This window comes from Anomalospiza imberbis, chromosome 13 (genome assembly GCF_031753505.1).
Source record: "Anomalospiza imberbis isolate Cuckoo-Finch-1a 21T00152 chromosome 13, ASM3175350v1, whole genome shotgun sequence".
In the NCBI taxonomy this organism is placed as follows: Eukaryota; Metazoa; Chordata; class Aves; order Passeriformes; family Viduidae; genus Anomalospiza; species Anomalospiza imberbis.
The window spans coordinates 15597468-15607330 of record NC_089693.1 but is presented as its reverse complement, the minus strand read 5'-3'; the positions used below and the strand labels follow the sequence as shown (position 1 = coordinate 15607330).

Genomic DNA, 9863 nt, shown 5'->3' with positions numbered 1-9863 from the left:
GGCTGGGGGCCGCTCCCGGCCGTGCTGTGCCGTGGGCATCGTCGGGGAGCGCAGAGGCCACGCTCGCCCAGGGCCGTCGAGGGAAGGAGGAAGGCGGCGGCCCCGGCCAGGGCTGTGCCGGGGGCTCGGCGCGGCGGCCGCGGGGGCGGAGCGGGGCGGAGCGCGGCTCCCCGGGCCGCTGCGGGCAGCCAGGGGAGGGAGGGCCCTGCGGCCGGTGACTTCATGAGAAGGAGGCGGCGGCGGCGGGAGGTGGGTCTCGCTTTCCGTCTCCCGGTGCCGTCTGCAGGGCGGGCGAGAGGCGGCCGCTGCGCCGGCAGCGCGGGCGGGGGACAGCGGTGACGGAAAGCGGCAGCTGGGGGGGGACGGCAGCGCTGGGTTGACTCCCTTCCCCCTCCCGGCCGGAGGAAGATGGAGCTCGGTTAGTGAGGGCTCGCGGGAGGAGCAGCGGGAGCAGGTAAGAAGAGCTGCTACTCCTCCTCCCGCGCCCGGGCTGCGAGCGGCGGGCGGGCCGGTGCCATTGGCACAGGTGGGCCCGGCCGCGGCCGTGTCCTTGCCCGCGGCGCCCCGGCCGCAGAAGTTCCCGCTGTGCGGAGCTGCGGGCGGACAGCCCGAGGGCAGCGCCCTCGGCCGCAGCCCCTAAGGGCAAAGCCGGGCGTTCAGAAACGCCTCCCGCCCCGTGCCTCGGGTTGTCGTGGCGGGGATGCGGTAGGGCTGTCGGCTCTGCCCCCGCCCCGTCTCCCCCGGCTCATTGATGAGCTCCGGGAAGGGTTTCTGCATTGCAGACTCGCTTCGCTCCTGCATTCGCGGCTTCAGCCTGTACCCGGAGCCTGCTCCCTGGCGGGTGGTTCGGTGCTGCTTGGGCAAGAGGCCGATTCGGGCAGGTGGGATGTCCTTCTGTGTTTCTTAGACCATGTCAGGACATTTGGGAGGATTGACCTCATTCGGTAACTATTACAGGTACATATGATAATTGTTCTCCTTCTGAAACAGTTACAAAAGGGTATCTGCCTGGATTTGCGAGAATAATGCTCATTAGGAGTTCACAGGGTGCAATATAGTGCAGTGAGATGTAACGTGTATATAAAACATAATGCAGTGAGGCACACGACCTTACATAATCTAAATTTAAAAAGCTCACTACCCCTACGCTCACCCTGGAGGTTGTAGGAATATGTCTGTTCTAAGCGCTTTCTGGAGACTCGTTCTATACCTATCTGACATAAAGATGCAGCCTGCCCTGTGAGCCAGTGCTGAAAATAACAGGAGAAATTGTTGACTACTTTAGCTGTAGTTCTGTCACAGTAAGTTCCTCGTTGCTGGTCAGTGTCTCCTCACACACAGTGATATTCATGGCTACATGGGCATACACAGCTCCCACAGCCAGAGGGAATGGTCTCTTCTGTTGTCCCTTGGATGTGCCTTTAAACTGACTGGCTAGAACACTGTCAATATTTTAATAAACTCCCGAGGCTTCTCTCCCTATGCCTGAATAGTGCTGCATTTTCTAGCATACGGATATAAATTTGATGTAAACAGAAAGATACCTTTCACACTTTTCATTTGACCTTCACCATCTCAGACAAATACTCAAAGCAGATGGTCAGGGAAAGTCTTTTGGAGAGGCCTGGTTTAAAATATGTTGCTGGATGCTATGTATGCAACTCATACCATATCTAGGATGACACACAGTCAGTGTTCTGAGCTCTGTATCAAAGGGAACTAATGTCTGATAAATTTGGCCCACATTTTATTTTAACTCAGTCCTTACAGATGACATTGACTTTAATAAAGGTTGCTATGGCACAGATTTAAAGCAAATTGTATTAAGCTTCTGGAATTGAAACTGCTGTTGATAGGAAAAGCGTTGTTTTGTTATTTACAATCTGTTATTAAAATATGAGCGTGTTAGCTGTTAAGGCTGGATCTGGCTCTGTTTTCTGCTGTTGGTGTGAATTGACTAAATGGTCCCTTTCTATGGATGGAAGCCAGATTTTTCCCTGGTATGACTGTGCTGCTCACACTGGGGCAAGCTAGACTTTTCCCATTTGAATCTGAAATACAGATGGATATCAGTGCCTACCAGCCTCTGGAACACTTTCTCTTACAAAGCTGCATGCTTTTGCTAAAGCTGTAATGTTGGTGAGGAGTACAGAACCTCTGTGGGCTGTGCGTGCCCACACGGCAGCAGTCGTGCTATGACGTGGGGTAGCAATGGCACCAGACCTTTGTGAGTCTGGTTCTTTTGTGGTACTACATTTTCATGTCTGTAGTTTTTACAAGAAACTCACTCATCTTCAGGACAGCTTAATTCAGGTATAATATAACAACTGTTAAGGGAATGAGACTGGATAGGAATCAGGTCTTGTAGAGTTATACTTTTGTGTATGTGTAGTGCAAAAGTAACTGATTGTTTGCTTAATAATAATCTATTTTTGGAAAAGGTTGGTTTGTTGGTTTGGGGTTTTTTTGCCAATGGATTCCAGAAGATTTTAGTCTTGGTTTAATCAATACATATTCTTGTAGTAGTGATGGTGTCTGGATGTTACAGACTCCAAGGAAGCGTGTAATGAGCAGGAAGAAAGGTACTTAGTCCTTCCCTAGTAAGCCTCACTCTGCATCTTTCACTGCCCTGGCACATCTCTCTTATTGTCATGTTGGCAGACTCAGCAGAAAGGCCATTCAGTGAATGGGGCTCCAGGTAAGGAATTTCATAGAGCTGTGCACATGCAGGCTATGAACACTGACTGATGTTACTGGTGCAACCATTGTGCCAGTTCTTGTCATAGTTGCCCTTCGTGTTACTCATTTAAAAGTTAGGCAATCTATGTTTTAACCAGCAGTATACATAGAACATCTAATTTAAATTAAAGCTGCATGTTTTAAATATAATCCCTGTAGCATTTTCAGATCATTTAGTCTTGTATGGGTTCATTATATCTGTGTTATTTGGGGGGGGGGGGGAATATTTTTATTGAATTTGTTATATACTGCATAAACTCAAGGATTAAAAAATGTGCATATCATTGTGCTGTCACATACTGTTATTTTGCCTGTTATTGCCTTTAGACACAGTAACCCTCTGTAGTCTTCATGGGAGGAGAAGAACACTTGCAAGGCATAATTACGTATTGAGTTATACAGGAGAGAAAGTTGGACCTGAGAGAAGGAAAAGACCAAGGGAACTAGCAGAATGTTTGTGTCCAGATAGTCCACACCTCTTATCTTGCAGTTTTGAATGAAGTCTCCTTCTGTTTAGTATTTTCTGCATTTCAAAAACATAATGAAATCTGAAGCTCCTTTTGACTCAAATTTTGTAACATATTTTGGGATTCATTAAGCAAAAATTAACCATAAAATTAAACATAAGCTTTTAATTAAGCAAATGGTAAGCTTAAAATACCAGGTTGAAGATTTTGTATTCTACTGGTTCATTTATCACTGACATGACTATACAAGCATTCATAGATATTTAGACTAAAGCATGGAGCTAAGTGGTAGGTGGACCTTCTAAACAAATAAATCAGGTTGCCCTAGTGAAAAAAACTGGGAGATTAATCTGGCTGCCTAGATGGTCTGAAAATTCAGCTGTATAGACTTATACAAAAGTAGCTTACCAGTTGAGGAGTGGTACGAATACTGCATGAATATTATATTGCATTTCCCTGTATTTCTTTATAATTGTTTTCCTAAGGCAATGCATGACACAAAACAGAGAAGTTGAATAAGATGGCAGAACTCTTCTCAAATCCTAGGTGGTAACTGGTTGTTTTTAAGGGCAGATTAATTAGTATATACATGTAAATGTAACAGTACAACACTTTCACTGCCAAATATTTTCTAGACTTTTTTTTGTTGTCCTTCCCCAACTACTGACCCAAGGGAGGAAAAACTGTAAATCTGACAAGCATGGAGGTACTGGAGATATGAAAGACTTGACTTACTGTTCTGTTTTCATATTGTTCTCCTAACATCACTGTTTCTGTGATTATTTCTGAGTTTAAGCAGTTTGATAAGACAAAGCTAATTGTGATGTATTTCAAGTCTCATTCTCAGGTTACTTAAGTTTCTTGTTCCTCTGTTTGAGGTTGTCTGTTTTAGGATGCTGTTATACCCATGATTTTTAGCCATAGTGCTTTGCTGTGGTGTTTTACTGTGGATTATTGACATTATCTGTATTTACTTAATATCTCTTGGATGGACATTTTGAAAATCTTTAGGCTTGAAATAGAGAATTTGTTTAGCTTGCTTATTAGCTTTTATTAAAAGGGTTTATAAATTAATTTATTTAGAGTATCTCAGCCTTTTGAAATACACTTTCAGTAAAAAAAAAATAACAGAATCTCAGGACAAAAGTATGAATTTGCCCTAAGTTAGTTTGAAAAATTATTTTCTTATGTATTTTATAGAAGACATGAAGGATTGCTGTTGCTGGAAGTATTTTTCAATACTTGTAGGGCATTTTTCAGGCTGAGCATATTTGCAAATGCTTCATGATATATTTAGTAAAATTAGAATGCTTCTTGTTCTACATTGAAAATTCCTTTGGTCAGAACCCTGAGTTTTGCTGCTCTCAGCTCATGATTTCAGTCTTGTATGCAATGCTTCAATTTAGCCTGTACACAGAACAAAGTATGGGGGTTTTGTACAAAGGGTAAAGTAGCTATTTTTATCTGTCAGTGCTTTGCAGATACTCAGTTCTCTACAGTGATTTTTTTTTTTTCATTTGCACATTCTCTTAGGATCTGCTGAGTAATCATTTGCATTGAGTAGTTAATCAAAGAAGGGGCAAAACCCATGTAGAAACTGAGCAAGCTGTGGAAGAATTTTGATTCTCATTTTGGTCACAATGATTATATTTCCACTATTGTTTTCAGAATTAGGGTAAGGAACACTGAGAACTTGTTCCTTAATTAGATGCTTGAAATATCACATTTCTAATCCTGATGTCTGCTGACATTAGTGGCCTCTGTCCTATGGAAATGTACAGAGTGGTTACTGCTGCGTGTGCCCAGGAGATGTAATACTGTGATGTTATCAGAAATGTGTTCGAATGCCTCTGATTAAAATGGCTAGCTGCCATGGTGATAGTGCCATAGAAACTGGTAAAATAATCAGTGCCTATTAGGAAATCTGAATGAAAAATTCTTCTCTAGTTTTCTGTCTTTTTATGTTTCAGCACCTAAACAGGAATGAAACTCTGCTGATGTTGTATTTCTGATTGAAAAACATACTGAATGAATTCCTTTGTATTACACAGCAGACTGGGCTCAGGTTGTTGTATTGGTACTGCTGAAACACTAAATTCTTGAGTGACTGAAAATTCAGTCATCCCACAGATGACTTCTAGTCCCAAGAACAAGGACACTGAGGTAGGAGACTTTTCTTACAGAGCTGGTATTTGTTGTTAAGTCACTTTACTTTTTTCCATTGTATTTACTTTTTAAACAGTACAATAAGTATGATTTCCTTCAAAAGCACTCTTCAAGCAAAGAAGGGCTGTGACTGTGTCCCATAGCCAGTGTCTACGCAGACACAGCATAGTAGTGGAAGATCTTTAATTTGGGAGCCTGACTTTGTAAAAGGGTTTTGTCTGACTTGAACTACGCAAATCTTGAGTACAAGAATGCCCAATAACATCATATAACATTAATATTTTTACTAGCTTAGCTTTTCTCATCTCTTTTGAGATCTATTGCAACAAGAAACAAAAGTGCAAGAAACAGTGTCTGGCTTACGATGCTCCATCTCTGGTTGCTATGAGTCATTTCACCATTACTGATTAGTGACTCTGTAGGGTACTTACACCCCGTTGGAAATTGCTAAGCAAGGACATGGGGGGGATGAACCCAGATGTATCTGTCTAGCTGTATACTGATTACATTTCTGTGCAAACACTTATATTGCCTGCAGAGTTTCTGAGGTAGTGCAGAGGAGCTTTTATCCTGTCTTAAACAGTTTTCCCTCTTAGCGCTGAGATCATTGTAAAGGACAGTTGCTTGATGGTGGTGAACTTGAGTTTATTACTTAGATTCACCCTGTACTAAGCAGCAGACAGTAGAAGAAAACAGACCATCAAGCTGTACACTTAGATACAGAGATGATAAAACACTTTCTCTAATGAGAATAACATACTTACCTGAGAACAGAACTCAGACCAAAGCATTGCAGATGGATGTGTCAGGAATGGTTTCTGATCTGCCATCCCTTAACATCTGCCCATCTCTTACCTGAGAATATGTAATATCCCAGTAGCTTCCATTTCAAGTCTTAGAGCTGTTGCATTGTCAGTTCTTATGAAGAGGAGGACATACAGGTGGATTAAACATTATGGTAATGAGACAGGATTGTTTTAGTGTAAATAAAGCATTGATTTAGCAAACTATAATTAAATGTGAAGCAATGAAATCACCTCCATGTCCTTCTAAATAGCTCTTTACATCTTTGTCTCTGGAAGAGTACAACTGGTTTAAAGGAAAGGCAGAGTATAAAGGGAAGGCAGATTTATGTAATTTCAGCAGAATGACAGTGTATACAACCTGTAGTTAAAGTTCACATGTGGGAAAGATTCAGAGAGTACGGTGTGTTCATCTGTTCTGCCAAGTACAGCTGAGTTAAGAGCTGGAGACAAGCTTCCCTTCAGAACAAATTAACAGATCTAATATATAATGGAGAAAGCCACAAGGATAAGGTGAAATAAAACCAGGTTGATATACTGTTTGCACTTTGCTAAATTGAAGCTGTTTGCTGGTAGGAAATTGCCATTGAAAAGTAGTATCCTTTTTCATTACCCCTGAGTACCATGCATTTGCAAGAAGCAGATTAAATTGGAGATTGTGAAGTTAACCTGAAAATTCAGAAATTAAATGAAAAATCATGACAGCTGGTTTTTATCAATGTTGGTGTTTCACGTTTGGTTTTCCAGCAATCATAAAAAGCAAGGTTCAAAATAAAACTATGGGAAGGCATGCCAATATTAAGTCATTTAGGGTGGTAGTTCCAGGTTTTAGTGATAGTTTTCCATAGAGATTGATGCCCTGTGAGCTACTCTCGCAGCTTCTTATCCTATATCTCATTTTGGTATGTCAGGATGCAGGTGATAGAAAATCAGATATTCTACTACTGGACTTTTTGTAGTATTTTGTCTGTATTGGAAGACCACCTGTGTGAAGGAATGAATTTTTGAGCCTTGTAGTTGGGAGTGTCTTAGTGGCTGACAAGAACTGTAGAAGCCAAGTGTTTCTTAGCAATAGACAGTTTATGCCTTCAGGCTTCTTTATATGTGAAAGCATATGAACCTCAGATATACAGAACTCACATAGATGTTTATAATTGAAGTTTTCTTAGATGTCTCTGTTGTGGTTCAGTTCACTGCTCAATTCTTCGAGACAGAGTTTCAAATAAAGTAGGAAAAGTTGCTTGCACGCATAGAGTAACTGAGAGGCACCCAGAAGTGCTTTGCTGGTTTGCTCTTTCTCTCATATTTCTCTCAAGTATAGTCACACTTGTATCTCTCTGCTCTGGCCTTCCAACCTGAGCATGCTTAGTAGATAAAGACTGTATAATAGTTTTGGGCAGGAAATACAAAGGCAGATATTCATTAGTATATAGTCAGGCTGTAAATACTCAAAGCAGAATTTAATCAGGGTTATTAAAAGGATGTCTTTTCTTGGTAAGAATAAGAGGAAACAAAAGGCTGTGAAAAATGGTATATGAAGGTTCTCTTGAAGAAACCCCATGTAGAGATCTGTATTGTCTCCTGGGCAACACAGTTTACATTTTTATAATTCTGCATTGTTCAGAATTTCTTCTGACATTGACAGATAAAAGCCCATGCAGAAGAAAGAGCAGCATCATAAATCTAGAGTGGTGTTGTTTGTAACAATAATCACTACGTTGTCTCTTCTGGGCTACATCATCTTTGTAACAGGAGTTTCCTGTCCCTTAATCCACCCTAAATACTGTTCTCAGTTCCTTTACCTTTCAAAGGGAAATCCCTGTGATTGGCAGAGGAGGATGTGTCAAACAGTGGCTAGTAGTTGGAAATTGAATCTCAGTACTAGTGACTGGGAGAATTAATAAGAATTTTTTAGTAGGGTCCATGTCCATTTGAACTGGTTTTGTGGCTAAAAACACATGCTACAAACTGTTAATTACTTATTGCACATGAGGGAATCTTTAAAGCAAGCCTGTGGCACTCACTGACACGCGCCCCTCACTGCTGTGGTGTATTGCTCATGAGGCTTGGTAGCACTCTGACTTCAAAAAGATGATATTCTCGTGTCTGCAGATAAGCATTATGTGCTCACCCTGGAAAACCTGATGCATGTGCTTCCACTTGAGGTATTGCTGGCTGCTCCCCCTCAGTGCTAATGCAGATCAGGTGCTTGATTATGAGCACACAAGGCTGCAAAGTGTAGACCTCAATTAGCACAGAAATATAAATCATTATCTTTTGCTACCACCAGAGATGAATACTCACTCAGCCTGAGCAGCTCAGTTCTCAGTGTCTGGAGTTGATGACATGTTTACATCTAGTTGATAATCTCTTGACTTTCTTTGATACAGAATTTGAGAAATAGAGTTGTTACCATTTTCCTTCCTCCAGTTTTGTCTCCTAAAATATGCTTTACATGAGAAGTGGCCCCTTCAAGAGCTGTTCAGTTGTTAGGTTTCATTCCACATGCCTCTCATATTTAAGATTAAATATCTTCCTATCCTGTATAAATAGAGAGATATGTACTCATGAGAGAAGATATCTCTGAAACCTTTTGGCTGTCATTAAATGTAACTTTACAGAAAGAAATGTGTGGAATATCCTTCTTTGGATTTCATAATGAAGTTTACTTCCATAAAAAGTTGCTTCATTTTTGTGAGGTAAAAATTGAGAGAGCACATAATTTTACTGTGTATTTTGGGTAGAAGTAGTCCTATGACTGGCTTTACCCTAATTATTTTCTTACAGAGGTTATAGTAACGTGTATGTATGATTTCTGTGCACCATTTTTCTTCTCTTGGTCTGAGACTTACCAGGGGAGGAGAAAATTATTATGTAACAAATTCTTTGAGAGTCAAGCTGCTGTGGTCCTTAGGAACTGGAGAAAAAGAGGTCTGGGGTTTTAAAAATGCAAAATCCATGCACCTCTTCTGGGCCACTGAATTGGGCCTTCTCTCCTAGTAGAATAAGGCCAGAAAATAGCCTTTAAGTTGTGGAGTTCTGAGTATCTCTGGCAGAAGATTACCTCAGAGGGAATCATTGTGGCAGTAAAATACATATTGAGCTGAAATACTAAAAGAGTGGATGGACAACAAGTGGGTTTAGTTCACTGCTATTACCATTACTCTGTTCAAAAGCGTAAAACTGTCCTTTACTGTCAGAAAGCTGCAGATTAAGGCCCAGATATTTTAAAACAAGTTTCATGACTAATATCTATGAAGAAAGTCTATTTTGAGCTGTTTGAAATGATGCCATGTCAGTATATTCACTTTTAAAGTGGGGCGAAATGTAACTGTATAAAATAGTTTGCCACATAGGTGTGATTTCTGGTGATATTTTATCTCCAAGCCATATCTTTCTTGGATATGGCTATGGAAAATACATTATACTTAGGGAGAGGAAGAAAAAAATAATAGATTTTCATGAAATCTGTAACTTCATCACTATTGTGTATTTTGTGGTCTTAAGAGCAGCTAATTTTAAAAGTGATTCAATGCTGTAGAGTAAAATCCTGAGATCTAGGTGCAAAAAAGCCTAGTAAGTCAAACTCTAATTATAGTATCTTGTGGTTATCTTATTTGTTTTTATTGCTATACCACGATAAGTTTAACCTGGTGTTAATTGTAGTTTTGTCATCTGAGATAATGAG

At 41.0% G+C, this 9863-nt stretch overlaps 1 long non-coding RNA gene across 1 annotated transcript; it reads left to right on the top strand.

Annotated features, from left to right (window-relative positions):
- Window positions 1-91: 91 nt before the first annotated feature.
- On the top strand, window positions 92-5359 carry LOC137482045 (uncharacterized). Its single transcript, XR_011003850.1, has 2 exons — window positions 92-454; window positions 3842-5359. It is a non-coding gene; the product is annotated as an uncharacterized lncRNA (long non-coding RNA).
- Window positions 5360-9863: the final 4504 nt, after the last annotated feature.